Here is a 25,933-nt window from a genome sequence, read left to right as displayed (position 1 = left end):
AAGGTTGGATAGGGGAGCAGGGAAGCACACATCTTAATTAAGGGAGCCATCTTAGGGTTGGCAAGAGATTTGGTGCTCCCAGGTGCCCAGGGTGATGTCCCCAGTTAGTTCCTGGGGCAGCTGAGGACAGAGAACCTGAAATGACCCTATCCTATAGCCATACTGATGCTATATGTCTTAAAGCCACTTATGAGTGAGTACATGTGATAATTGTCTTTCTGGGTCTGGGTTACCTCATTCAATATGTTTTTTCCTAGATTTTTCCATTTGCCTGCAAACTTGAAGATATCATTATTTTTACCACTGTATAGTACTCTATTGTGTAAATGTACCACATTTTCCTTATCCATTCTTCAATCAAGGGGCATTTAGGTTGTTTCCTGGTTCTGGCTATGACAAACAAAACTGCTATGAACATAGTTGAGCAAATGTTCTTGTGGTATGATTGAGCATCCTTTGGATATATACCCAAAAGCGGTATTACTGGGTCTTGAGGTAGGCTGTTTCCTAATTTTCTGAAAAATCACCATACTTATTCACTAATTGGCTTTAGAAGTTTGCACTCCCACCAGCAATGGAAGAGTATATGTGAAGGCTGTGCTTACATTTCCTGTTTTTGTGGGTCTAGAAGCCTTCTTTTTTTCTTCAGCTTTTTTTTGTTTTTGTTTTTTAACATCTTATGTAAATCTATGCCCCAGATAATAGGCGCCATTGTGTAATGAAGACTGATCATTCATTTTTCAGCCACCCAGACCCAAATAATCACACAGAAACTATATTAATTACAACGCTGCTTGACCTATGACTCAGGTGTATTTCTAGCTAGCTCTTACATCTTGAATTAACCTATTTCTAGTAATCTGTGTATCTCCTATCTCCATGAGGTTGAGGCCTACCAGTAAGGTTCTGGCATCTCTCTCCTTCGGCAGCTACTTGGCATCTCCCTGACTCCACCTACTCTTTCTGTAAATCTTTTCCACCGTGGCTATATTCTACCATGTCGTAGGCCAAAACAGCTTTATTCATTTACCAATAAAAGCAACACATATAAAGAAGAACATCCCACATCAGAGGAGTGTTCCTCTTGCCCCACATCCTCTCTAGCATAAACTGTCAATGTTTTTGATCTTGGCCATTCTGATAGGTGTAAGATGTAATCTCAGAGTTGTTTTCATTTGCATTTCTCTGATGGCTAAGAATGTTGAGCATTTCAGACAATCCTGTACAATAAAGGAACTTCTGAGGCATCACAATCCCTGGATTCAAACTCTGCTATGGAGCATTAGTAATAAAAACAACCTGGTGTTGGCATAAAAACAGGAGGACCAATGGAATAGAAACAAAGACCTGGATATCAGTTCACAAACCTATGAACACCTGATTTTTGACAAAGAAGCTAAAAATATAAAATGGAAAAAAAAGGAAGCATCTTAACAAATGGTGCTGGCATAACTGGATATCAACATGTAGAAGAATGAAAATAGATTCATATCTATCGCCATGCACAAAACTCAAGTCCAAATGGATCAAAGACCTCAACATAAAGCCAACCACATTGAACCTCATAGAAGAAAAAGTGGGAAGTACACTTGAATGCATTGACACAGGAGACCATTTCCTAAATATAACCCCAGTAGCACAGACACTGAAAGCAACAATTAATAAATGGGATCTCCTCAAACTGAGAAGCTTCTGTAAAGCAAAGGACATAGTCAACAAGACAAAACAGCAGCCTACAGAATGGGAAAAGATCTTCACCAACCCCACATCGGACAGAGGACTGATCTCCAAAATATACAAAGAACTCAAGAAGCTTGACATCAAAAGAACATTGTTTTTCTTTTAAAGACAATCTATTGCCTGTTGTGGATAATGTATGTGACTACTTCAGCCGCCCATACCAAATCTTCAGACGGTCAAGTCACTCTAGGTAAAATAGAAGTGTTTGCACATGCCCTGAACATCCTTTTTCATTTGCTTCGAGTCATCTCTGCCCAACTTTTGATATTTAATGCAGTGTGAATGCTTGGAAAGCTCTTCTGCTTGCAGAATAGTGACTCAAAGAACATCCATACATGTTTATACAGGGTTTTCCCTCAAGTTCATGATTTGTGGTTGTGTGGAGCCCTGAATGCAGACCTCAAGGGTGCAGGTACGTGAGCATAGTCACTGTAGCCTTCTGCTTACGGAATATTGGACCTTCTTGTATTTGTTAAAGAAAAGGGTCAGAAGTCAAAAAATTGGATATTTAAAGACTCATGTTTCTTGGGTACATTTCAGTGAAATGTTTTACAGTCTAAAGCTTAGTTTTTTCTTTCTCATTCAAAAAGAGGCACAGGCATATGGCCACATGAGGTGTTTGTTATACAGCCCAAGTTCTAATGATAGTTCCAGTCTCATGAGGGTTGTGAACCCAGTTTCATTTGCTAGTATAAATCATTGAGATATAGAATTCATGATCTGTTTTTTAATGTGCATGCAAATTGTTTTATTTTTAAATGTCTAAAATAATTAGAACTTGTTTCATTCAGTCTTATAATACATACCTATAATCTAAAACATCAAAATTGGTTGCTTTTGGAAGATGTTTCCATAAAGAATAATACAAAGAACTTCAAATGTTTTTAGTCTGTCCAATCGTGTGATATGATCTGTGAGAAAGGAAGCTTGATTACAGGTGGGAAGTTGGATCCCAGCAGCCCCTGCATGGCCACAGTGATACTACCTCATTTTACTGTGCTCCAGGGGGACCCCTATCAACAGCATGCTTGACTATATACAGTAATGCACAGCCTTGGTTGGGTAATGTCTGCCCTCTTATAAGTTAAATCTCAGTGGTGGTGCACACCTTTAATCCCAGCTTCTGGGAGGCAGAAGCAGGTAAATCTGTGAGTTTGAGGCAGACCTGATCTAGAGATCAAGTTTCAGGACAGCCAAGGTTGTTATACAGTGAAGCTCTAACTCAAAAAATAAACAAACAAACAGAAAGATTGGTTAAATCACATTCAGGAATGCAGTTCAGTGTCCATCTGGGTGGGATCTCTCCACACAGCCTTTCTAGTGCTTCATCACTGTGATGTCTTACACAGACAGGAAACAAGGTGGTTGGTTCACTGGATTCAGTCTTTCAGGTATCAGCCCTCTTGCAAACATAAACATACAGCTAGTTTTTTGTAATATATTGTATACTCACCAACTTTACCCTCTCCCCCACTCAAATAAAACTCTTCAAAGGTTTTCCAAATTTTTCTCTGAGTCTGGAGTGAAGATTCCTGTAAGGAATGGTTGATCTGTAAGGAAGCTCAGAAAGGAGGATAGACAGAAAACATGGCTAGGAGATCTTTTCCAGCACCGTGAGGGAGGCAGACATGGAGGCTACAGGACACTCTGCAACACTGGAAGCAAGGCCAGACTCCAACAGGGCACAGAGGTGGTGACTGCTCAGGGTGGAGGAGGCAGATATGATGAGCAGATAACTCCCTAGAACTTTTCAGATTCTGCTTGTCCACACTTCTTTAACACAGAGCAACTTGGGGACTAGGAAAAGTGGGGAGCTGGGAGCTGCAGGGGCAGATGTGAGAGACCTTCAGGATGCTGCTTTGTGCACAGAAAGCCAATGCCACCTCAGACAACTATAACGACAGACTTGACTCAAATGAACTTGAAACCTAGCCTAACTTTGAATCAGTCACACATGGTGCTTTCTGGAATATTGAGGACAATGGTTGTCCTGGAATTGCTGCTGCTCTTACCCCCAAATAGCCAGGGTGTGAGGGTTTCAGTCCCACTGTTCTCGCCCCTTCCATCATTCGTGACTTCCCCACCTTCCCTGATGTGAAGTGGATCCCGACATTGTTCAGAAGTTCCCCACACCCGGAGTGCCTGCCCCGCCTCCCACTTCACCATGTAGTAAGCTGCAGCTAAAATGAGTTGTTTTCCACTCACTTCAGGACTTCTTCAGGTGGGCTGTGCTTTACAACAGAATACCTTCCGTCTGTGGGGTGGCCACTAGGCATGGGTGTGTGACAACATGCTGGCAGCCCACTTAACCCTTTCGGTTCCTAGTAAAGACTCATGGGGGGGTGGGGTCAGTTGTTGAGGACCTAGCTAAACACCTAAACAGCAGGTCTTCAGTGGAGAGCTTTGCTCATTCACCTGTGCAGGTAGCATCTCTATGCGGCCTGCTTTACTTACTTCCTTGTCTACTAGACTTTGACCTCTGTGTCATAAACGTGTATCATTTCATACCACTCCTAACATGAAGTTTGAGGCTGGGCCTGCTTTAAAAATACCTGTTTGTCAAAGTACCTAATAAATGGGTAGAAGCTTAGATCAGTTACCAAGTACTTACCAGTACAGGCACCAAGGAAGACTGAACTCCAATTTGGCAAATTTAACATAATATTTGCAAGAATAATTTTTGCTGAACAAATTTGGTCTTGGTCAGAGTCTGTGAACTAGAACTATGGAAGCCCCAGGGCTTAATTCGCTTATTAGTCTTAAAGAAAGACACAGTAGCGGTTCCTAACAATCACCCTGAAAATGGCAGTTTCCTTTTCCACAGTGTTAATCCTGCCCAGAGGCTGCACTGGCTTGAACAGGAGTGCAGTTTGGGGGCTGGGGTGGCTCACACTCTTCTCCACCCCAGCTCCACTGCCACAGTTGTAGGAGGGCTGTCCAGAAAGGAGGTTAGGAATTCTGGACAGTGGCAAGATGCCCAGGACACCGACAGACCAGCGGGCGTCCTCAGTGCCGCCAGAGACACCAAGTTGTAGCACTGCCAACGCTGGCAGGGCAGCCTGCCCTGGTTTCTAACTCTCAGACTAAATAACATCCTACAGTCTTCATGCCTTCAACCTGCCGTCAATGCAGCCAGCCCATTCTGGGAGTGAGCGGAGCCTGCAGCAAACACTTAACTGTGATTTATTCAGAAGCCCAGGGATAAGACCCAAGGAAGCTGCAGACACCACACCCTCCCTCTGTGCCCCTGCCTCTCTTCCAGTGCTGCCTGCGGAGCAACACGGGGAAACAGAATGCCTTCAAGAGTGGCTGCACGACTTCCACAAAAGGCCTGGAGCTTCTATTCACAGGAATAATTTACGATTTGAAACTAATGGAAATTTGTTCTGCTTTCGGTCATTTTTTAAAAAAAAAAATAAAAATGAATTGGTCAGAATTATTTATTTAGGAAACCCTCCAAGGTAGATGGTTCTCCATCACCCCTGGCGTTTTGATGAGAGTAGGAAGCAGTGTTGTGTGTTTGTGGTTTAACACACTCTAAAATGGAAGACTTTTACGTCCTGCGATTAGAAAAGGGAGAGGGAATCTGTTTATAGAGAGACTTTGGATGTTGTTATACATTTGAAATTGTAGAGAAAAAAGATGGTTAAGATTTTTAAAACTTTTAAGTCTTCAGAGCATCAGCGGTGGATGTGAGTCACATGGAAGATGGAAGTGTTGTGCTGATTCATGATTTAATTGGGATGTGAGCAAAAGCATCTGTACTTCAATGATATCTTACCTGCTAATATTTTTACAATTTCTTTGTTATCATATATTGGCAATTTATGATTTCCTAAATGTCTGTAGTACAAAACGACATTATTTACAAATATGGTGCAATAGCTAAGTCAAGTCTCAAATACCTAACTTTTGTGTGTGTGTGTTTGACTAGAACATTTGAAACTTATTGTTAGTAATTTTGAAATCTATAACACGTTATCTATATTCACACTGTGGGATATAATATTAAAAACAAGTTTTCTCCTTGAGATTTGAAAACTTGGGTAAATTTGCTTCTTACTCTGAAAATTTCAAAACGTGATTCAACTTCATTGTTTTCCAAATATTATGTTTCCTTTTTCCTTCAGATGCAGATTAACGGAATAGAAAATCATATTTATTGGGAGAACTATTTTCTATATTTTCTTTTTTCATTCTTTGAGAAAAATTTCCACAGAATGATGACGTAGTGGTTGGGATAAGAATGTCCCCATAGACTCAGACATGGGAACACTTGGTTCCCAGTTGGTGGCACTCTTTGGAGAGATTTAGGAGGGGTGGCCTTCTTGGGGAAAGTATGTCACTGGAGTGGGCTCTGAGAGTATGTGGTCTTACTCTCCATCCAGTTCGCCGTGTGCTGCAAGCCTGTATTTGGCGTGTGAGCGCTCAGCTTCCTGCTGCCGTGCCTGCTGCTTGCTGCTAAGTCTCCTGAGACTCAGCGCTCTGGAACCATAAGCCAAAATGAACTGCCTCTTCCTGAAATTTGCCCGTGGCGTTTATCACAGCAGTAGGAAAGTAAATAACACAGTACACGTATTAATATACAAATCATTTAGATTATTAAAGCAGCAGTTTTAGTTGCGCCCAGTTTTTATAGAAGAGATACAGAACGGGAAACAAAAAAATGCAGCACAAGGGACCATCAGGGAGAACAGAGTCCACAGCGCAGCAGCCCGGCATGGGGCTACCTCAGGCTCTGCTTAGAATTTTAGTGTCCTCAGTGTGACGTCATTTACACTTCCATAAACTGATTGGTGGGACATTGCTACCTAATTATAACAACCCTTAAACTTCTTGTTAGGAAAATACTGCTTTTGAATAATTTGAATGTGTTCATCTTAATAAGCCTAATTTTACTTTATAGATTATTTACCAGTCTGGGTGTCCCTTCTTGCAAACAGAAAGCGATCTTCTAGATGCTTTTATAATATGTGCAGTGCCAGCCCCAGCTCTCACGTGCCGTTCTGAGCTTCGAGCCAGCTTCCTCCCGGGGGCAGCATGTAGCTGTGAGCTTCATTCCTTAGCTATTCAGGTTTCATTCAGCACGTTATTATTTATCTTTAATGTGAGTTTGCACACTTTCACTACCCGCTTCTTTAACTCCGTAGATGAGAATCAGTAACACTGCAGTGGACAGATAGAAGCAAAGGAGATTATAGAGGTGATGGGAACCTCTGGACATGAGAGCAATGACTAGGAATGCACTAGGAATCTAAGTCACAGACATGAAAATGCTCGTGTTGTAACGATACTACGGGTACAAGTCACCGGGAAGCAGAGCTGTGCAGTGAGCTCCACTGACATCTGGCTCCAGGACCCCTCCGATGCCAGAACCTAAAGGTGCTCACGTTCCGTGTATGAAATTCTCTGCTTGCATCTAACCGCTGCACATCCTTCTTTGGAGTGTGTATCAGCCGCAGACACGGACTGTCTAACACGGTGAAAATGTCATGGCAGTGGCTGGTGAACTCCGCTATTCACCAGAACATGGTGAGAAAAGGCTTTCCTTGGAGGTTTTATTTTGTGTTCTCGGTAGTTAGTGAGATCTACATATACACATACATAATTGCTTTTCTGTGATGCCATCAGAAAGACTGATGTGGACAAATTGTTTCATCTTGTAAATAAAAGGAACTGGTTAGCTAAAGCTTGTTTGAATTTCCCATAGTGGCCAACCAGTTCCTCTCTCCAACATGTAGGAACGGAAGGAGGTGTGCTGTGTTCTCTCACGCATTCATTTAGCACCTAGCTTGTGTTGGGCATAGTATTGGGCACATGCCACGTCTTACTTAGCTGATATACGCTAAATAAGTTTGCCCGTGAATGCTTACAGTTTGGTTACACTTCAGACCCAAGTCATTGGTAACAAAATGAAATTTTGTTACGTAGCTCTTAGTACAGTTTAGAATTAGAATGTTCTTTTTTTTTTTTTTTTTTTTTTTGGAAGCTACCATCTTATAAACAATATGGATCGCACTAGCAGTCACCTGCATTCATCCCCCGGGAGGTGGCGTAGCTTCCACGTGGTGCAGGATAGCGATAGTGCTGAAGATCCGCTGGACGGGGCCCCTGAGCTCCCCCAGCGAGCTTCACCTTGTTAACATGTGTCCGTGGCTTCATCCTGACCTAGTCCCTCCGAATATTTACTCCCACAAACCTGGAAGCAGTTTCTAGCAATGTGTTCCCAAATGCGCCCTCAGGTGAAACATTCATCTTTGTGATTCCAAGGTGTTCTCAAAGGTTTCTGTTCAGTGCAGTGACAGTTCATCTGGGCTGCTATAACCGAAGACCATAATCTGAGTGACTCCAACAGCTGGCCGGAGTTTATTTCTCAAAATTCAGTGAGACAAAATGCACAAGGCCAGAGATCGGTATCTGTTGAGGGCCCACTTCCTGGTTCACGGATGGACAGTGTTGCTGGGTCCTCACCATGTGTAGAGAAAGAACTCGGTTCTCCTCAACCCTTTCCCAGGATGCTCATAGGGATCTTCCTTCCTAGGCTGCTGGCCTTCTGCGGTCCAGGCCTGCGAACACTGTTGCAGCAATGATTAGGTTTCAGCCTGGAAATGCTAGCAGGTCACAATCAGGCCGCCGCGATAAAGGAGCAGATCTGCACGTAGGAACGAGTGGATGATAAAGAAAGCATCCTGGCTGTTTATCCCGACTGTCATTGTGTGAGATCTCCTGGTTGTCATTGTTTCAGGGCACATCGCAGCTGACGTGTCAGGAAGCAGTGAAGGGGACACAAGTCACTTCCAGTGTCACCTCCTGTTGGAGGAGCCTGTGCCCCCTTATAGTCCCTGTCACTTTATTTCGAGACTCTGTGCTTGAGAGTATCTGTGGGTGCCCTGCCATTAGTGCCATCTACACACTTGATAATGACTTCAGTCTGGCCTGACCTCTGGGTCACTAATGAGGATGGCCTGTCACTTAAGAAGAGGAAAACTCTCTAATAACTCAAAGGCCAATATTTGTGCAGGGAGACTGTGTTTTCCTATGGTGTGGGGCAGACATGGACATCCCAGTAGAGTCTGTCTGCAGGAAGGGACATTATTAATCCAAAAGCCTTTTTTCTCAGACTGTATCCTTGCTGTTATTTACGCACCAAATAGATCTGTACTGGATAACTACTTATAGTTAAGATACAAGAACAGATTACATATTTTCACGAAGCTAGAACTTCCTTTCAATATTGTGGTTTATCTGTAATGTAATTGGCATTCTCAAATACGCTCACCCTTGGCCCCATGGCCTCCGGCACCACAGCCGAACTCAGTACCTTCAGAAACTTTGTGTTCTCCACGCTCAGCCATGGCTGATGCCCATCCTATAATACTGTTTTTAATCTATGAATAAATGCCTGTGATAAATATGATTTATTTATCAGCCATGGTAAGAGCTCAATAACAACATGTTAAAGAAGGATAATTATGACAATACAGAATGCCAAAAATTATCTAAAGACTACAGGTGCTTATTACTATAATTTCTTACTTAATCTTCTTCAGTAGATGAGGGCACTCCTATATTTGCAGACTAGGAGCAGAAGAGAAACACATCAGTGGTTTCATGTAGGATAGTCAACAGGGTAAGCTAGCCATGTAAGTGAGGGGCTGTTCTCTACTATCCCCATGTGTTCATTCACTTCCCAGTCCGAGGAGATGAGTAATACTCTCTGTCTTGTGAGACGGGAGAAACTGAGTCACAGCGAACCGAGTAGCCGCTGAAGTGGCGGAGTGTGATCTGAGAGCTGCACAGTGAAGAAAATCCCTCTGCTCCCCAGCTAGCCCGTCGGCCGTGATGTTTTATCACTGCAGTGGAAATCCCAACTAAGACAGTTTTGTTTTAATCTGCAATGGCATCCCTATAAATTCTAGACTAATCTACTTGCTCAAAAATCTGTGACTCATTTGGCAAAGGAAGTGTTCGGAATAGTCCATAGCCCATTGGGGTGTGCAGCCCTGTCTGGTTCCTCGGAGGTGAAGAAATAACCTTGCTGGCTCATTTTCCATTTTCGTTAGAACTAAAGAAATGAATTCCCTTTGTGTGCATTTTGCCCAGTAAAAAAAAATACTGCTCATTTACTGCTTTTGTAGACAATGACTTCTGAGCATGAGCACACAAACGTGGACACACCAAGAGACAGTAGCCGGAAGCAGAATCCTAAGACCTTGTAGCCGACTCACCTCTCAGCTTCATGTTCCATGCTCATATTTGTCACTAGTTGTTGCAGAGCACCTTAAGATGCGTTTCAGCAGTATACCTTGGAGCAGAGAAAACTCCATTCCTGACTCCTCCCCACACCACCCCCACTCTCCTCCCCCAATAAAAGGGTGTAAAAGGAGGCAAAATGCTACAGCCTTCCTGAGCTATGCCTCCAGAGGCATAGTGACCCAAATTGAAATGCTAGCTCAGCCATTTGGCAGCGTTTTGAATTGGAGCCAGTTCATGTTTACCAGATACTTGTAAACGCAGCACCGTGTACTGTGTTATACTCTGGACATGCAGAGATAAAACAGAGCGACTGAGCTGTGCAAAGCAGGGGAGACAATAAATGCATGAAAATTTCTACCTTCCTATCTCCAGAAAATGACCAATTGTGCCCACCTATGTGGGTTAGTTGTTTGTCTTGTTGCTTCTTGTCAATTCAGCACAAGCTAGGGCCACCTGGGAAGGGGGGGGGGACTTCAACTGACGGACTGCTTCCATCAAATTGCCTGTGGGCTTTTTCTTTTTTCTTTTCCTTCCTTCCTTCCTTCCTTCCTTCCTTCCTTCCTTCCTTCCTTCTTTTCTTCCTTCCTTCTTTCCTTCCTTCCTTCTTCCCTTCCTTCCTTTTATTTTTATGTGATTGGTGTTTTGCTTACAAGTATGTCTGTGAAAAGTCAGAGCCACTGGAACTTGAGTGTTGACAGTTGTGAGCAGCCATGTGGGTGCTAGGAATTACGCCGAGGTCTTCTGGAGGAGCATCCAGTGCTCTTAACCACTGAGCCATCTTTTAATGATGGATACGGACAGAACCCATCCTGGGCAGCTGGCCCTGTGTGAAGTAAGAGAACAGGCTGAGCAAGCTATGGGGAGGAAGCCAGGAAGCAGCTTCGCCTTCCTTCCTCCTGGACGCAGAAGTTGAGTTGTCATGGTAGTAAACCAGAAGTTATCAATACAGTTAAACAACTTTGTATCTCCTTATCCTGAGACTGAAAGACTGAACAAGACAGAATATTAGGAACAATTCTTACCCCAAAACAGCCTCAAGCTGCTCTGTCCTCGGTGGCTCACAGCAATGAGGAGGTGGGGATGTGGGGATTGCAAGTCTGTGTGCTTCTCTGTCAGTTCAGTGTCAGACCAAGCGCAGTTCAGAAGACCGGAGAGTGCTCGCTCAAGACCTGCTGGGGCAGCCAGAGGCTAAGAGCCTCCTTCTCCACAGTTCTATTTTAGAGCATTTTAGTGCCGTTGTGTTCAGAATCATTTAAGTGGTGTGTTTGTGGGGTTGAGGGATCAATAGCAGGCAAGCCCATTAGAAAATCTAGTGAAATTGTTTCTCGAAGTCTGATCAAGCAGAAGGCAAGCTGGTAAGTGTCTGCATGGCACTTTCTGGTGAGCTGCAAACACAGAACAAAGAGGACTTGTTTCAGACGCAGTCCCCAGTGAGACGGTGTGAAAGTTAATATTTAAGAACAGATCGGAGCAAGCTGAGAACGGGAAAGCTGAGTGCTCAGGTCAGTTGCTGTGTGGAGCTCAGAGCCGGGGAACAACAGCCCAGGAGGAAGAGTGGCTCCTACTCTTGGTGCTTCAGTTCCTTCTTTGCTGTCCAGGAGAGGCATCTGAACTGTAGCAGAGGCAGAAGAAGCATTGATTATCCCGACACCTTGGGACCTCAGTTTCTTTATGTATAAAATTTGGCATCCGTGCCTCCTAGACCTCCTAAGTAGGAATTACTATGTTAATGTCCACGGGTAGTTCTGATTCGTAAGAAAAACCTTGTACCAAGTGTTATTTCTGTAATGGTTGTGTAATGTGTATCTCATAGATATGCATACTAGTAAATATAATCTGTATTCATAACCTGAAGGCAGTTTTTGCAGTTTCCTTAATCATTCTGCATTAAACTTAATAGATGTAGTTTGTCTGTTAATGTCATTCCAAAAACGGAAAGATTCGATATATTTTATGTATTTAAAACTTAGAAACATGTAAAATAACATTTTTAAACTTTGATGCCAAAAGGCTTTTGTCTTTATAATTAATTTCATAATGCTACAAATCTCAGCTTCCAAAACCATCTGAAAGACTGTAGCGTCAAAGCTTTGCCTGTGGCTAGATTCCAGGTCTACGCAGGCCGTTAGCTGTAAGTTTTGGAAACATTTACCTTTCCCCACTAATGTGCTCATGAATGATAACACAGTTTCCATAACCGCCAAAGACTTAGTTCACCCCATCGCCTTCCTGCTTTCCACCATGAGCATGGCTCTGCCGTGTGGCTTTCATACGTGTGGTTGGTGCACTAGCACGTTTTGTCCTGGAAGCACCAGTTGCCACCTGTGATCAGGACGGCCAACTTCATGCGAGCCTCGGGAGACAGAGAGCCTTGACCTCATCTTCCTTATCTTGCACCTGGATCACTCTGAGGTAGCAATATCCTTTGCTACTTCAGTTAAGAGATTAGCCACCCCTTATGTGTGACCGTCATCGAATTTCTCCTTATTTGGTGTCTCTTCGTACCCCAACCGGCTTGTCTTCAGTAAAAAATCATAGAAGGTCCACTGAACCAGAGGCCCTGCATCCCTCATGTTTCCACTTAGTCATTTTGATTCCCTGGCCCCGGCTCTCCTCCCTTGCTGTCAATCTCCTGTACTGAACCGTGACTTATCTGGAGTAGAATCCAGCTCTGTTCTGGTCTCTTTTTCCCTATTGCGCTTCCAGCTCACATCACCGAGACAGTTGTTTATTGCCCGAGTGCTGGATTTTAAAGACACTTTCATTCTGAGTACATGCCTCTGAGATCCTTGAAGTTCCCAAGGTGAAAAGAAAAGGATGTCTGTGACTGGTTTCATCTAAAACCTAGAGAACAGTTATTGCAAAGCCCTGAAGGGGAGCTAGCGTCTGAATCCACAGAGACCTGGCCCTCCCCGGCACACAGCACCTGAGGTGATGCTTTGCTGGTTAGTGGCCCAGGAGGTGAAGAAGGTTAGGGACAGAGAGCGTGTGCTTCTTTCCTCTAGATAACGCTGTGTATTCTGTTATTTGGATGTTTGAGCAGAACTGTGAGGTGAACAGTGGGTATCTTTATACGTCAGTGGTGCTGTCTTGGCTTCTAGGGCAAGTCACAGACAAGAAATTTAGATGATTCGGTTGGTCACACTTATAGAAAAGCCAGTCCTGCAATAGGAAAGTGATGGGAGACTGAATGTGACCAGGAGGAAAGGAACCAGAGAAGTTTAGGGACCTCCTTTGTCCATTGGGAGAGCCAGGGCTGTAGAAATTGCTCATTGATATGGTAGCATAAGACGCCTTTGACTTGGGCCCAGAAGCCTGGGAGAGCTCATCTGAGTGGGGGAATGTAACTGAGTGTTAGTGAGCATCCACTCCCAGACTCCACAGTACCCATCTGAAAATATAAATGTTTGTAAATATCAGTCTGTATTATCAATTGTTTTTTAATTAATCTGCATTCTGGGTAAATCCTACAGTCTTGCTTTGGCTTGTTTGGCGTTGGTTTTTAAACTGGAGTTGCTGGGTGGCTATGCTAGAAAGAAGAAATGCTTACAAGATGTAGACTCTTCATTCCGAGCTGGCTTTTAAGTTAAGCTGCACATTCCGGGACTGCGCTGCCCCTGTTCCTCATCTGTCCAGGGCTCTGTTCATAGTAAATGCTTCCCTGTCTGCCCTTCACCTTGTTTTCTGACCTGGAGTCCCACCCACACGGCTCTCTGACAGGACGCCTGACTTTTGGCACGTGCCTCTGGGTAAACCTCGTGCGTTCCCCCTCATCCTCTCCGCACCTCTGCTCCGTGACTCGTTTCTCTGCAGCTGCTATGTTTCAACGTCACGAACCTACTGCCGTACCTGCCTGTGGCCATCCTGGGTCCGGAGGAGGCTCCCTCTTGCCTGGAAGTTGTCTCTTCCTAGGCTTATTCTGTCACTGTGCTGAGGAGCACGGTCAAGCATTCTGAGTGAAAGGGCCTGAGTGGTCGATTCCTGAGTCTTTCTGTCAGCAAGACTCTATTCTATCCTCCCATTTGAAGGATTGTCTGAGCGAAAAAAAAAAAAAGTAAGTAAATCATCATTTTCCATTTAAAAAAAAATCATTTCCTGCAATTCTGAAGTCACATCGAGTGCTGATTTTAAATAGCAGTACTGCTGTGTGTCCTGGTGGGGGTGTTTTTCTCCCGAAGCTGAGCTTCTGAAGTTGCACAGTGGCATGCTTCACTGTGGGACCTCTGGTGATCTGTATCTACATTCCCAGGTCTCTCTACGTTCCTAGAAGTTGTTCTGAAATGGTTGCTCCAGGTCAGTCTTGTTTCTTCTGAACAGTTGTTGTCTCCCTCGAGTGCTAGTTAGACAGCCTTCGTCCTTGACATCATCTCCTCCCTCTATTCTGACTTCAGGTATCTTATTCCAGAAAACACTCTGGATTTTCTTCAAACCTTATTTTGAATCTTCTTATTTGAAGGATACATTTAATTCCTTATGTCGGTTTTTTGAATTTTTACATTTTTAAGACCATTTGGCTTTATTTGGGGGCTGTAGTTACTCCACAGACTTCTCTGGATATTTTCCAGGTCTTTTGAAGTTATCATCAAATGTTCTTTGAATGCCTTATCTTCTGTAGGCCTCTTTTCGTCTGTGTGATTATCTGGGCTCTGGCTTTCATGCTCGGCTCAGATTAGCAGTCCCATACCACTTTAAAGAAGTTCCTGAGAATCGAATCAAGCAGGAATCTCCGTGTATGAAGGTGAGAGCTATCGATGGCCATATGCATGTACTGAATGAAGTCGTATGTTGAGTCAACGTTCTACAAATTGGGATCCCTAGCTTCATCAAGGACAAAATTCCTTCCTGTTGTGTCTCATACTCCACTCTTGGCCTTAGGCATACTCAGCAATGAGCAAATACGAACCCACAGCTGTGTTGATGATCTTGGCCTATTGCCTTCAGTGTAGGCCTTCTCCCAGAATGCCTTGGGTACTGAGGCTTCACTTAGAGCTGTGGTAGAACTGGTTCCTGGCTCACCGTGGCTGCATTTGTAGCCTCACAGATTCCACTTTCTCTGCTTTGTTTCTAGCCCTCTCTGTCCCTTTCTTGTTTCCAAGTCCTGCATTTTTGGGGACACGGTGCCAAGCAAATGCTCTCATTTTTCACCAGGACCTCATCCAGACACCTATTTTGCTAGGTCAGTTACAGTACACTCACACATTGTGACAATATTGTCAGATTGACAGGAGCTGGAATCCTCTAGAAAACAAACCTCTGGGTCTGTCTGTGGGGCGGTTTCTGAGTTGGGTTAACAGAGGTGGAAAGAGCCACCTTAATATTTGTGGCACCACTCCATTTGGCTTGTGTCCTTGGGGTCTGGGGCTTCCTTGGCTGTGTCCTTGGGGGTCTCAGGATTCTATAGCTTGTGTTCGTGGGGTCTGGGATTCCATGGCTTGTGTCCTTGGGATCTGGGGATTCCTTGGTTATATTTTTTCTGGGGATTCCATGGCTAGTGTCCTTGGGGTCTGGGGCTTCCTTGGCTGTGTCCTTGGGGGTCTCAGGATTCCATGGCTTGTGTTCGTGGGGTCTGGGGATTCCATGGCTTGTGTCCTTGGGGTCTGGGGATTCCTTGGTTTGTGTCCTTGGGGTCTGGACATTGAGAGAGGAGAGCATGAGGGGGACAGCAGTGTTCATCGGTGTCCTGAGTGCAGGATGACCAACTGAGGTGATTACAACTGTGAGCTAAATGAACCCTTTTCTTCTTCCGCTAGGTCTTGGTCATCAGAGGTTTTGTCACAGCAACAAGGACAGATGACTAAAATACCTCTGTATCTTCCTGCTCTTTCTGTACTTTTTATTATTAAATTCTTCTTTTAGGGGATTAGAGAATTGAATGATAAACCAAAAAAAAAAAAAAGTCTTGCTGTCATTTTGAACCAAAAGTAACATTTGGGTCATTATGGAAAATACTTTTTATGTGTGTTATTCAAGTCATGGCAGGGAGGTTCCTTAACTGTATTCTGTGTACGACCTTCAGAGCCCAGTGTGCAGAGAAGGCTGGATTCTGTCTCAAGCCAGCATGATCCGCTGACTGCTTTATTACAAAAAGTCATCAGGCATCATTGGACCTATCACAGCTTCTGCTTTATAAATAGGAATTGAGAACAAATCTGTCGTGTTGTGCCAGACTTATTCTCCCGGCTGTTGTGATTGTAGCTTCTGAAATACAGTTCTCGCCCCGCCGTCGCTTCAGAAGGCAGAATGAAAGCAGAAAGTTAATTAAGAGTGTTTGTGACATGGGGTTCAGTTTTGTTCTATTTATGAGGAAGCCGTGTTTCTTATTCTAGAAAGAGGAGGCCGAGATGTGTGAAGGAAGCTTCTCTGCCTGCATCTGCACCTGCCCGTCTGCTCTATATCACTTCCTTTTCCTCTATTTCCGTCTTTATTTTGGGGACAGTCTGGTTATTTCTGTCAAGCTAGTGGAGGAACAAAGGGGAAGAACAAGTTTGTCTTACTGTTCACTCGCTTGTTGGGATGACCCCAGTTCTTCCGAGTAGCTGCTGTGTGTGCTGGCAGAAACCTCCCTATTCTTTGGGGAACTTAGTCGCCCTGCAGTAAGCTGGGCTTGTGAACATGGGTGTCTATGGCCCTGGTTTCTCTGAGTTCATGAGACCCTCCTAGGTCGTGGTTACAGTAAGTTCTGGGTTCCACTCTCAGCCAGCACTCCTCCCTCACCAGGAATACGTTAGTCTCAAAGGCAAACACATAACAGGCCGGGAAGATACGGATTAGGGTCTGTGCAACATTGTTTATGTATTTTCATTGGACATTTTTGTTATCTTTGTTTATAGCCCTTAAATCCCACGTTCTTGGTATGTATGTGTGTGAGGAGAGGTGAAATATAGTAAAGATGTTCCCTAAACCTACAGGGAGCATTGGGGGTGGGAGGTATAAGGAAGAATAGAAGTCTTTTGTTATTTTTAGCAAAAGAAAAAAAAATGCCTGTCACTGTTACTAGAGCAGACTTTCACATGTCAACTGAGCGTGAGATTTCAGGGTATTCCTTCTTTTTACATCTATTTCTGTTAAAATGATAACTTAATAAAAATGCAGAAACTAGTGTGTGTTGTTCCAGCAGTTAGGAAACAAAGGCAGGAGGATTGTAAGTTTGAAACCAGTCTGGGCTACAGAGCCGGTTCTAGGAAGTTCAGGTTAGACAGTGAGGCCCCGTCTCAAACAGCCAAAGTTCTGGGTAAATAAATACATAAATATTAGGGCACCAAACGAATGAAGAAATTTAGGAAATCTTAAGTATGCTGCCACCGACTCTTATTCTGTGTGGATTAGAAAAATACTAGGAAATTTAATCAGAAAAGTGGTTTGTTCTTCTAGGTTTGCTAGACAAGAGATCAGTTCTGAGCAAATTCCCGTTTCCTTGATTTGTTTAACCTCTTATCAACACATTCTTAGGGAGCAAGCAAGGCAATCTGCTGTGAGAACTGGCTGCCTGCTTCTCCTTTTATTTTTAATTATTTTTAAATAGCATACAAATGAGCTTCATTGTGCTATCTTCATACACCATTGCCCTTTGTGTTTGCCTCCCATTACCTGCCCTTGTCAGCCTCCTCCCCCAACTGGTCCCCTTCCTTCCTGCACAGAACTCCCTCCTACTTCTACGTAGAGGTAAGTAGGTAGGTAGGTGGGTAGGTATGGTTATATAGATGTATTGCTTGGTAAATGTCTCAGTCAGGAAAGTGCTAACCATGCAAGCACGGAAACTAAGTTTTTCCTGTATGGCTAAACTAAAATTCCTATGTGTACATATTCCATATTTTCTCCCCCATCCATTCATCTGCTGGTGGGAATCTAGACTGATTCCATATCATTAGCCCCCTTCCTCGCTGTTTAGCTTGTCTGACAAGACTGTATACATAGAAACCTTGGAGGAATCTACAAAACTTCATGCTAGTCCCTGAAGCTTACAAGTGGTTTCAGCAGGTGTAGGAAGATGGACATTAAAAGCATAATTACATTTGTAATGCTTTAAAAATAAACTCCCTAAATGCCTGTGTAATGAAATACGGAGGGCATACTGCAAAAAAGAAAACACTGAGAGAGAAGAAAGCACATTAGGGGCTGGAAGGCAGCGTAGCACACGTGAGCATTCTCTTTAAGCAGGTAACAAATTTAATGTCGTACCTCCTGAGCTAGGAAGATTCACTTATACATAATGGATTTCATTTTGCCATGTATCATCTTACAAGGAAACCTTAAGTTCGCATGTTTGGTTTCTTTGTTTTGTTTTGTTTTGTTTTGTTTGCAACTCTTGAGTTGACCAGGGACATAATTTTCCCACAGGGTACTTTAAATTTCTTTCCATTAAAAATAACATCTCTGCTGTAATAATTCCTAGCACAACTTCTGTGTGTCAGTTTACATGCTGAGTGCTTCCAGCCCGTCTGTCACCTCCCCAGCCACCTTAGAGGGCTGTGCTCCTGTTCTCCTGTGGCAGCTGACAAATGCCAACACCCAAGAGGATTTCTGAATCCTTTCAGGCATGGTCAATGAAGGCCACTGCCTTCTGTGGTTCATTGCTCCACGACCTTGCACAGGCACGAGAGGATTCTGGAGCACAGATATTTTCAGTGAAGGCCAGCATCTGCTGTGATTAATTGTTCCATGACCTTCCACACATCACGAGAGGATACTGGGCCCAGACATGGTCAGTGAAGGCCAGCATCTGCTGTGGTTCATTGTTCTATGACCTTCTGCAGTCACAGGAGAATAATGGTCCCCAGATATGGTCGGCGAAGGCCAACATCTGCTCTGGTCCATTGTACCATGCATGACCTTCCATACATCACTAGAGGATCTTGGGGCCATTAGACTTCCGTATGAGTTATTTGACCAGAGAAAACTAGTCTCTGAAAAACCATTGCAATCTTCATATTCCCTTCATTCCCCACTGCCCTGCCAGACTCTGTTTGGCACATTCACAGTCTGGCTGGAGAAATGAACCAAGGATATCAAATGGTCCTGCCATAAAGGAACATTTGATAAATGCTTTTCAGGGAAGAAAATTGCACAAACACACACACACACACACACACACACGTACACATACTTTATTTTTTTTTTTAGAGTTTTGCTTAAAGGAACCCTTCCCATCAGTCAGAGAGGAAGGACAGAAGTGTCTGTCTTTTTCCCTGTGCGTAGAGAGACAGACTTTGGGAAGGATGACACATGACTTTCTTAGCTGGGAAATAGATCCCTCTCTGCTGTCTGTCATACTGTTTAAAAAAGCTGGCATGGAAAAGTGAGCAGCTAGGTATTGATAGTTCTTTGTCCACAGACTGTGCTCACTGAGAAACTTGTGGAAATGGACAGTGATATCTATAGATATTGTTCTTTTCTTTGTCTCCTGGGATAAATTTCATTTTGGTGGTGAGCTGTGGAGAAATTTACTCTATAGGTGCACCGGCTTCATTTACTAAAATCCTTCTCCCGTTATACTTGTAACTACAGGAAGGCTCAGTCTCTTTGCTGTTTACACATAACCCTCGGAGTGATGCAGAATGTGGAAGTAAGTCAAACAGATAAATGTACACAAGCCACCACCTATCTTCAAAGATTTTACACAAAAAGGAAAAATCCAATACCTTCCTGCCAGTTGTCAATAAAGGAAGAAGAATTTCACAGCAGAGTGCGAACCTCAAAGCTGATTCACTGATACTGTGCTACCCAGAGCATTCCCTTGGAGATGAGATGTGTTTCTGTGGCACACATCAGTTCTGAGCCTGGGGCCTCCTTCCTCAGTGCACTAGGCCCTGACTGGAGGTTTTAGTGGCTTGGTTTCTGGCCTGCAGTTTTGGCCAAATGTTTTCTAATCCATTGCAAGCTGACGTGTTACAGGTAGATGTAACACATCATTAACACACTGTTAAGCAGGCGAACATCAGCTCTTAATGTTATTAGAGGCTGTCACAGACCTCCAGACTACAGCCGCCTGCTTCAAAGCCCCAGCAGAGCATCCCCAAGTAGTTCTTCCTTGAGGGTCTTCTTGGCGAGCCATAAACTCCCATCAAGTGCACCACCAGGAACAACACACGTGTACATACCTAAAAAGATTCTGCTTCTGTGCCTGAGGTCTGGGTCCATATAAGATTTCGGATGTCAGCCAGCACAGGGAGCCAGCTAGGGAGGACAAGCCAGCCTCCTATTTAGTTAGCTTTGTTACTCTTTCACCCAGCCCACTTCTCTTGTGCCCTCTACTGTAGTGTCTGTTTCTTCATAGACAGAATATCTCACACACATTTTCTTACCATATGCTTAATACATTGTACAACAATTAAGATTTTCATGCTTATTATTTGGTTTTGTTTATCTTTAAATTTGTTTTATGTTTTCTTTTCCTTTTTTAACTCTGGAAATAGTAAATTCAGCTTTGGCAGTGAGAAGTTTCAGAGTCCTAGAGCATACTTGAACGTAATTTAACATTCTTCTCCTACCTATTATAGGACTCCCGTCTAAAGTTTTCAGGCTGGACTATAAACCAGCTTCTTCTATACTGTCCTTTGTCTGGTTAAAACGTTCATTTCATTGCAGAGTAATTCATTCTGGATCTCGATTGTTTTACCTGTTCAAATGTTTGTATTCTTCAAGTCTGGAAGCGGCCTTTACCTGATAGGACTTTCCACAGCACATTAGCTACATGTGGGGGTCTGTGCAGCCACCACAGCCAGCAGAGTCATGATCCATGGGAGGCAAGAAGGTGATTAGGTCAACGCATCTCAGTAGCTGGTGTTGGTTCAACTTTGGGAGTCTGACCTCAAGTAGTCTGTTTTTGACAAATTTGAATGCAGTGCAATTTGCTGAAAGTTTTCTTGGTGATGGACTCAATCTCCATTAAAGCTCAGTGTGTGACTGCATCAAAACTCTTCCTATATGTGGAACCTCCCTAAAGATGGGTTCTATAGAGTGACGAGCCTTGTGGTCTTCCTACATGTGACACCTCCCTAAAGATGGGATCTATAGCTTGATGAGCCTTGTGGCCTCAGCCATAGAGATAGTACAAGGGTCACAAGGCTATTAATCCCCATCCTCTCCAAGCCTTCTGAGTGGAAAAAAAGCAGTTTATTTACCCCTCCCTTTGAAGAGACAACCCTTAGTGCTTACCTGTGAGCTGAAGAACCACTGTACCTCCCACCACAGCAGAAGCCAATATGTGCACCCCAGCACCACTCCTCCTTGAGAGTAAAAAGCCTGAAGTGTTCACGGATGGGTACGAGGGTCACATAGCAGTCCGTGGTGTAGTCCGTGTCAAACACTCCATATCCTCACGCACAAGGCCGACTCAGCCATTTCATCTTATGGGCACAGGCCATACTTCTGTGAGAATCCAGCCAGGAACTCTCACTAGTGTGAGGATGCCCCAGGATTCCATGGAGCCTGTCACGTAGGACCACTTGATCAGGGGTCACACAACTCAATCTCTATTGGAGTTCAGCTCTTTTTGCTTAGGGTTTCAGATTCCCCATTGGTAGACTAGGAATCCGCAAAAGCGACACTCCCCTTCCCGGTTCTGTAGGTAGACTTTTCATTCAGACCGTTCGCTTTTGGCAGGAGTCTTGGAGCAGATGGGGAACTCCAGCTTCCAGCGCCTACGAGGCTCTGCCTCTGTGGTAGCTCACCGTCTGCCCTACGTAACTGCTGACTCGCCCGCCCGCATCTAGGAAGCTCCCTGCAGCTTTCCGTTGAGCCTGTAGCCTCTGCACACCCCTTCTCTGTGCTGCCTCAGTGCTCTGAGGAGCCGGCACACACCTACACCACTCTTCCTGCGAACTCCTTCAGAACCCTGATGTCACAGGCAATGGTAGATGTCCAATTCCATCTCCTGACACCTGTGACTCACTGTCCCTGCATGTTCACTTTGAAGTTGATTCTTTCAGTCCCCCCACTTCCAGTGTGCAGGTCTCTCCTGCAGCCTGGGCACTCTTCTTTCTACCGTATCATTCCCATCAGCACAGGATACCCCACTTCTGCCACCTGGAAATAAATACCTTCACCTGGCTCTCCTTACCCTCCGCTAGCTGTCCCTTTATCTCCAAACCCAAGAAACAAGCCTTCTCTATTCCACTGACTCCTGGAGGCCCCTCGCTTCCTCGTTTCTTTATCTTTTTCTTCCTGTGACAGCACTGTCTACCATGCTAAATCTCTGCTCTCTTTTTCCATTCAACATCCTTTCCTACCCTGCCGCATGCAATATTTATTTGTGTCATATATGTACGCTCCATATGTCATTCATTTTTTCCCCTGCCCGCCATGTGCCAGAGGGTCAGTCAAGTTTTCTGAGTCAACAGCCCCCCCCCCCCCGTGTCTTCATGCCTTCTAGCTCCTCTGTTTGTTGTCTTGACTAATGTGCCCCTCCTGGGAGCACATCTCAGAGGACAGAACATGGTCTGTGCGACCCCAGGCTGCTCAAGGAGCAGCCCCGAGAAGATGGGGTTTCTCGGATCAGTCTGATGCTATCTCTTGGGTTGTGACTCCGTTATTGTTTCCATTGCTCCCAAGATATTTTAATTTCCTTAGCTAGACACTAGAATGATTATTTTCCACGAAGGAGGATGCTGTGACATTTAGGGAGCCCCTTGGAGAATCTCACCAAACAAAGAGATTGTATTGTCTTCACCCCGTATTGTATTCTTTGGACTTGTTTTTACATATTATGAATGGCTCTGGTCACCAAGTTTTCGGGGCACCTCGCTGTCTCATCTCCCTACTTTATCCTGTGATATAAGCGGTAGTACTAGTTAGGGCTTCCTCCTCGCCGTCTGGCCGACCAGGCTAGGCCTGGTGCACAGAGTGCAGGCTTGAGTCTCGCCAGAGCTAAGGTGTGCAGAAAGCATAGCAGTGCAGCGGTTTCAAGCATGGTACCCAAACTCCGGTGCTTCTATTTCCTCATCCAAGTGAGACCGAAGATGGTGGTAAAGAGCCTGTGTCCTACCTGGCAAGGCACCGGCAGGTGAGAGGCAGCTGCTGATCGGCCGCTAGCGGATTTCTCTAGCGTGAAGCTGTGATAGGTTCAGAAGCTGGGGAGATGGAGAGGCGCTGAACTTCAGTTCTGACCTCTTGCCCCGAACAAAGATACGCCTTTCTGTTAAAACACAGCAGAAAACTCCCTCTCAGTACACAATGAAACAAAAGCCAGTCTACAAACTGCAGGCAGAGGGTAGCATTCCTAAAGCAAACAGCAGCCCTTCTCCACTTCATAAAATAGTTTATCTTGAATAAATGGGAATTTGAAGCATCACAGTGAACTGGCCTCTGTTTTCAGGTCAAGGGCAAGCTCTTCCCAGAGGGGTCTGTAGTTTTTTACTTTAAATATTTATCTGATTACTTTTAATTCAGAGTCTAGGTGATCAGGATCCTCAGGAATCCTCAAGTGAGCTTGTTCCCCCCACCCCCCTCCATTGTCTTTTCTTTTTCTCTCTGCAGCAGAGTAGGGACTAGATAAGGGCTCAAAGCAACCGAAACTGACAAAGAAGACATCACGTAGATTTTTACTCATTTGCCTTAAGGGAATTGAACATACCGGAAAATAATCCATGCAAAAGGCTCCAGACTCTGCTCACACCAGCCCTGGTGCTGTGCTGCAGTCCTTTGAGCCAGGCCACAGCTTGAGAGAGGAGTTGGGACCACTGCTCCATAGTAGGAGCAAAAGAGATGGCCTGGGCCAAAGGACAGCAGCTGTGAAAGGATTCCCAAGGTTTGGTGGCTTGTCAACTTACAGAAGTTCAAAGAGCATCCGTGAGGTGTTGGAGAGAGGAGCAGAATGGGGAGGGAGGAGCAGAATGGGGAGGAAAACCACATCAGGCCACAGAGGGGAGAGCGCCTGCAGTCTTAGACCTCATTCCGATGCCCTATACAAAGCCTCTGCCAGTCCCTTCGAGGCCATGCTTTTATGTCCACACATCAACGGACTGGCACAGCAGCCCCCTAGCTGGTACCTTCTGCCTGCATTCCAGGGCTCTTAGAAGCGGAGCTGGAAGGACCTGGGCAAGCTGAAATGAACTTGGTAGGCATTCCGTGCACCTCGCTACTTGAACCCCCAAATAGTTCTAAGTGGAAATCATGGTGGATGTTCCCTCTGCACCATTCTAAGCAAAGATTATTTTATATAAGATGTGCTAGGTGCTAAGAGATGAAAGTAATACGTTCTGAAAATATGTCTGTCATCTCATGTGTCTTATTTTAAAATTACTTTTACAACTGAGGCAGAATCCTTAGAAATGAAAAAAAAGGAAATTTTAACTGTTTTTTTTCCAGATGACATTCAAGGCAGAGGATTAAGTGGTCCAACAGCCACTCTTCCAAAAGCCCTTCAGGAGATGTAGAATCATTCTAGTGTTCATTAACAAGCACACACAGTAGTCAGTATTGTTTTAGATGCACCCAGTGGCTCTGTCAAACAGCCTTCCTCCCGTCTGTGCATTGTCTTAAGCACAGTGCGATGCTGGTGTTCGCTAGGTTGTGAATGGTTTCTTTGAACTTGTGTGCCAGTGGACTGTGATCCTGTACCAGAAGGCTGTATCTCAAGCATCATTCCAAATTGGTAAATATTCCTGTCTTCCAAGGTTTCTATTCCATGTATCCATTGAGCCCTTAAAATATAAAGTGGTCCGCTTGGTATTTATTTTACCCAGTATTTTTCATCTTATGTCATCTTGGTGAGCATTTTAGTGAGCACCTACTACTAGTAAGAGGAGGGCTTTAGTAGACATACATTTTTAGGCACATAGTAATGAAATGGCATTGTCAGGCAGAGTAGAGTGTCTTGTTCTGACATCCGGGTCAAGTTCCTGCCACTGGGGCGAGGGTCACTTCTGTGGCGTCGTCAGACATTTGAAGTTAGTAATGCCTGCTTCAGAAACACAGGCCTGCTTAGCCCAGGCTTTCACTTACTGGTTTTGACTGCAGTGATGCAAAAGAGGTACACATGCAGTCGTCTTCGAGCGTGGAAAGTGGTTCTGCTCTCCCAACGACTAGCAAAGTGCCATGGCGACCCTACTTGTGGTTCTGGGTAACTAGAAGCAAGCCACAGCTCACAGACAGGCTTGAGGTCACAGTGGCAAGCAGCTGGTGTGCTGCAGTGCCGTGTTGCTAAGAAAGACAACTCGGTGTAGCATATGGATGAATGCCTTTTCCCTGTCTGGTATTTGCAGTGTGTGATGGGTTTATCAGGCTGCCATCCTGTGTGAGATGAGGAGCATCCATATTAAGGATGAACCTTAAAGCACCTGAACAGTATTAGTACAATTACAGGATGCCACGTGTGTCTGGTGATTGTCTTAATAGGTATTAATAGCGGTCATTGTATTAATAGGTCATTTTTAAAGATCATTTATACAGAAAGTGCCCGATATATTCATGAAGGACTGGGCCCCACCCCTGAGGAAAATGCTGCCTTATTTTGTGTCCTTCATTGTAAATGTTTCACATATCCATATAACACTGATTTTAATATTTGTTTTAGAGCAAATGTTACCTTTTGCCCAAAGGCTGTGCATCAGAAATGAGAACTTTTTGCAGAAGTATTCCGTTTATGTGTGTTGCCACAGAGGTATTTTTTATGTTATGAGCCTTGGGCTACAAATCTATGCAGTGAAAGGGAAAAGCAATGGATATACAAAATATAGATATATAGGGTCAATGTGGAAGGGAGAATTGGACAAAATCTTCCAGGTCCGAGCAGCTCAAAAGCCCCTTTTCCTGCAAGGGGACCCACCTACCACTTCAGAAGGCAGAACAAAGCCTTAGCACCAGCATTCTCCACTTTCTGGAGCTTGCACCAAGATGCTGCTGCTGGCAGCTCTTCCTGGATCAGGTCATGAAGGCAGCCAGCTCATTCTCAGACCCACAATAACTGAGGGACTGGTGTGTCCGGAGGGCAGAGGCCCTG

General features: G+C 44.4%; 1 protein-coding gene and 1 long non-coding RNA gene across 9 annotated transcripts in view; one reads left to right on the top strand and one right to left on the bottom strand.

Annotated features, from left to right (window-relative positions):
- Fam110b (family with sequence similarity 110 member B) overlaps positions 1-25,933 on the top strand; it is a 132,528-nt gene that overhangs the window by 92,994 nt on the left and 13,601 nt on the right. Inside the window, exon 1 of one of the 7 annotated variants that reach the window (XM_050164426.1) lies at positions 13,955-14,050. The exons of 5 other annotated variants lie outside the window; for them this stretch is intronic. The gene's annotated coding sequence lies outside the window, so the exon portion shown is untranslated. Of the gene's footprint in view, positions 1-13,954; positions 14,051-14,717; positions 14,735-25,933 lie in introns of those variants that run through there. One more of the 7 variants, XM_050164435.1, reaches the window with a different exon arrangement.
- On the bottom strand, positions 5,641-23,419 carry LOC126515100 (uncharacterized). Of its 2 annotated transcripts, XR_007595754.1 has the most exons (4): positions 21,151-22,521; positions 13,846-14,030; positions 7,770-11,608; positions 5,641-6,906 (listed from the first exon to the last, which is right to left on the bottom strand). It is a non-coding gene; the product is annotated as an uncharacterized lncRNA (long non-coding RNA). The 2 variants fall into 2 exon arrangements; XR_007595753.1 differs by lacking the exons at positions 5,641-6,906; positions 21,151-22,521 and adding an exon at positions 22,979-23,419 and having other exon boundaries at positions 10,527-11,608.

This window comes from Alexandromys fortis, unplaced genomic scaffold (genome assembly GCF_014885135.2).
Source record: "Alexandromys fortis isolate MF-2015 unplaced genomic scaffold, M_Fortis_MF-2015_v1.1 scaffold_18, whole genome shotgun sequence".
NCBI lineage: Eukaryota > Metazoa > Chordata > Mammalia > Rodentia > Cricetidae > Alexandromys > Alexandromys fortis.
The sequence above is the reverse complement of the archived record's forward strand: the minus strand, read 5'-3'. Positions and strand labels throughout refer to the sequence as shown.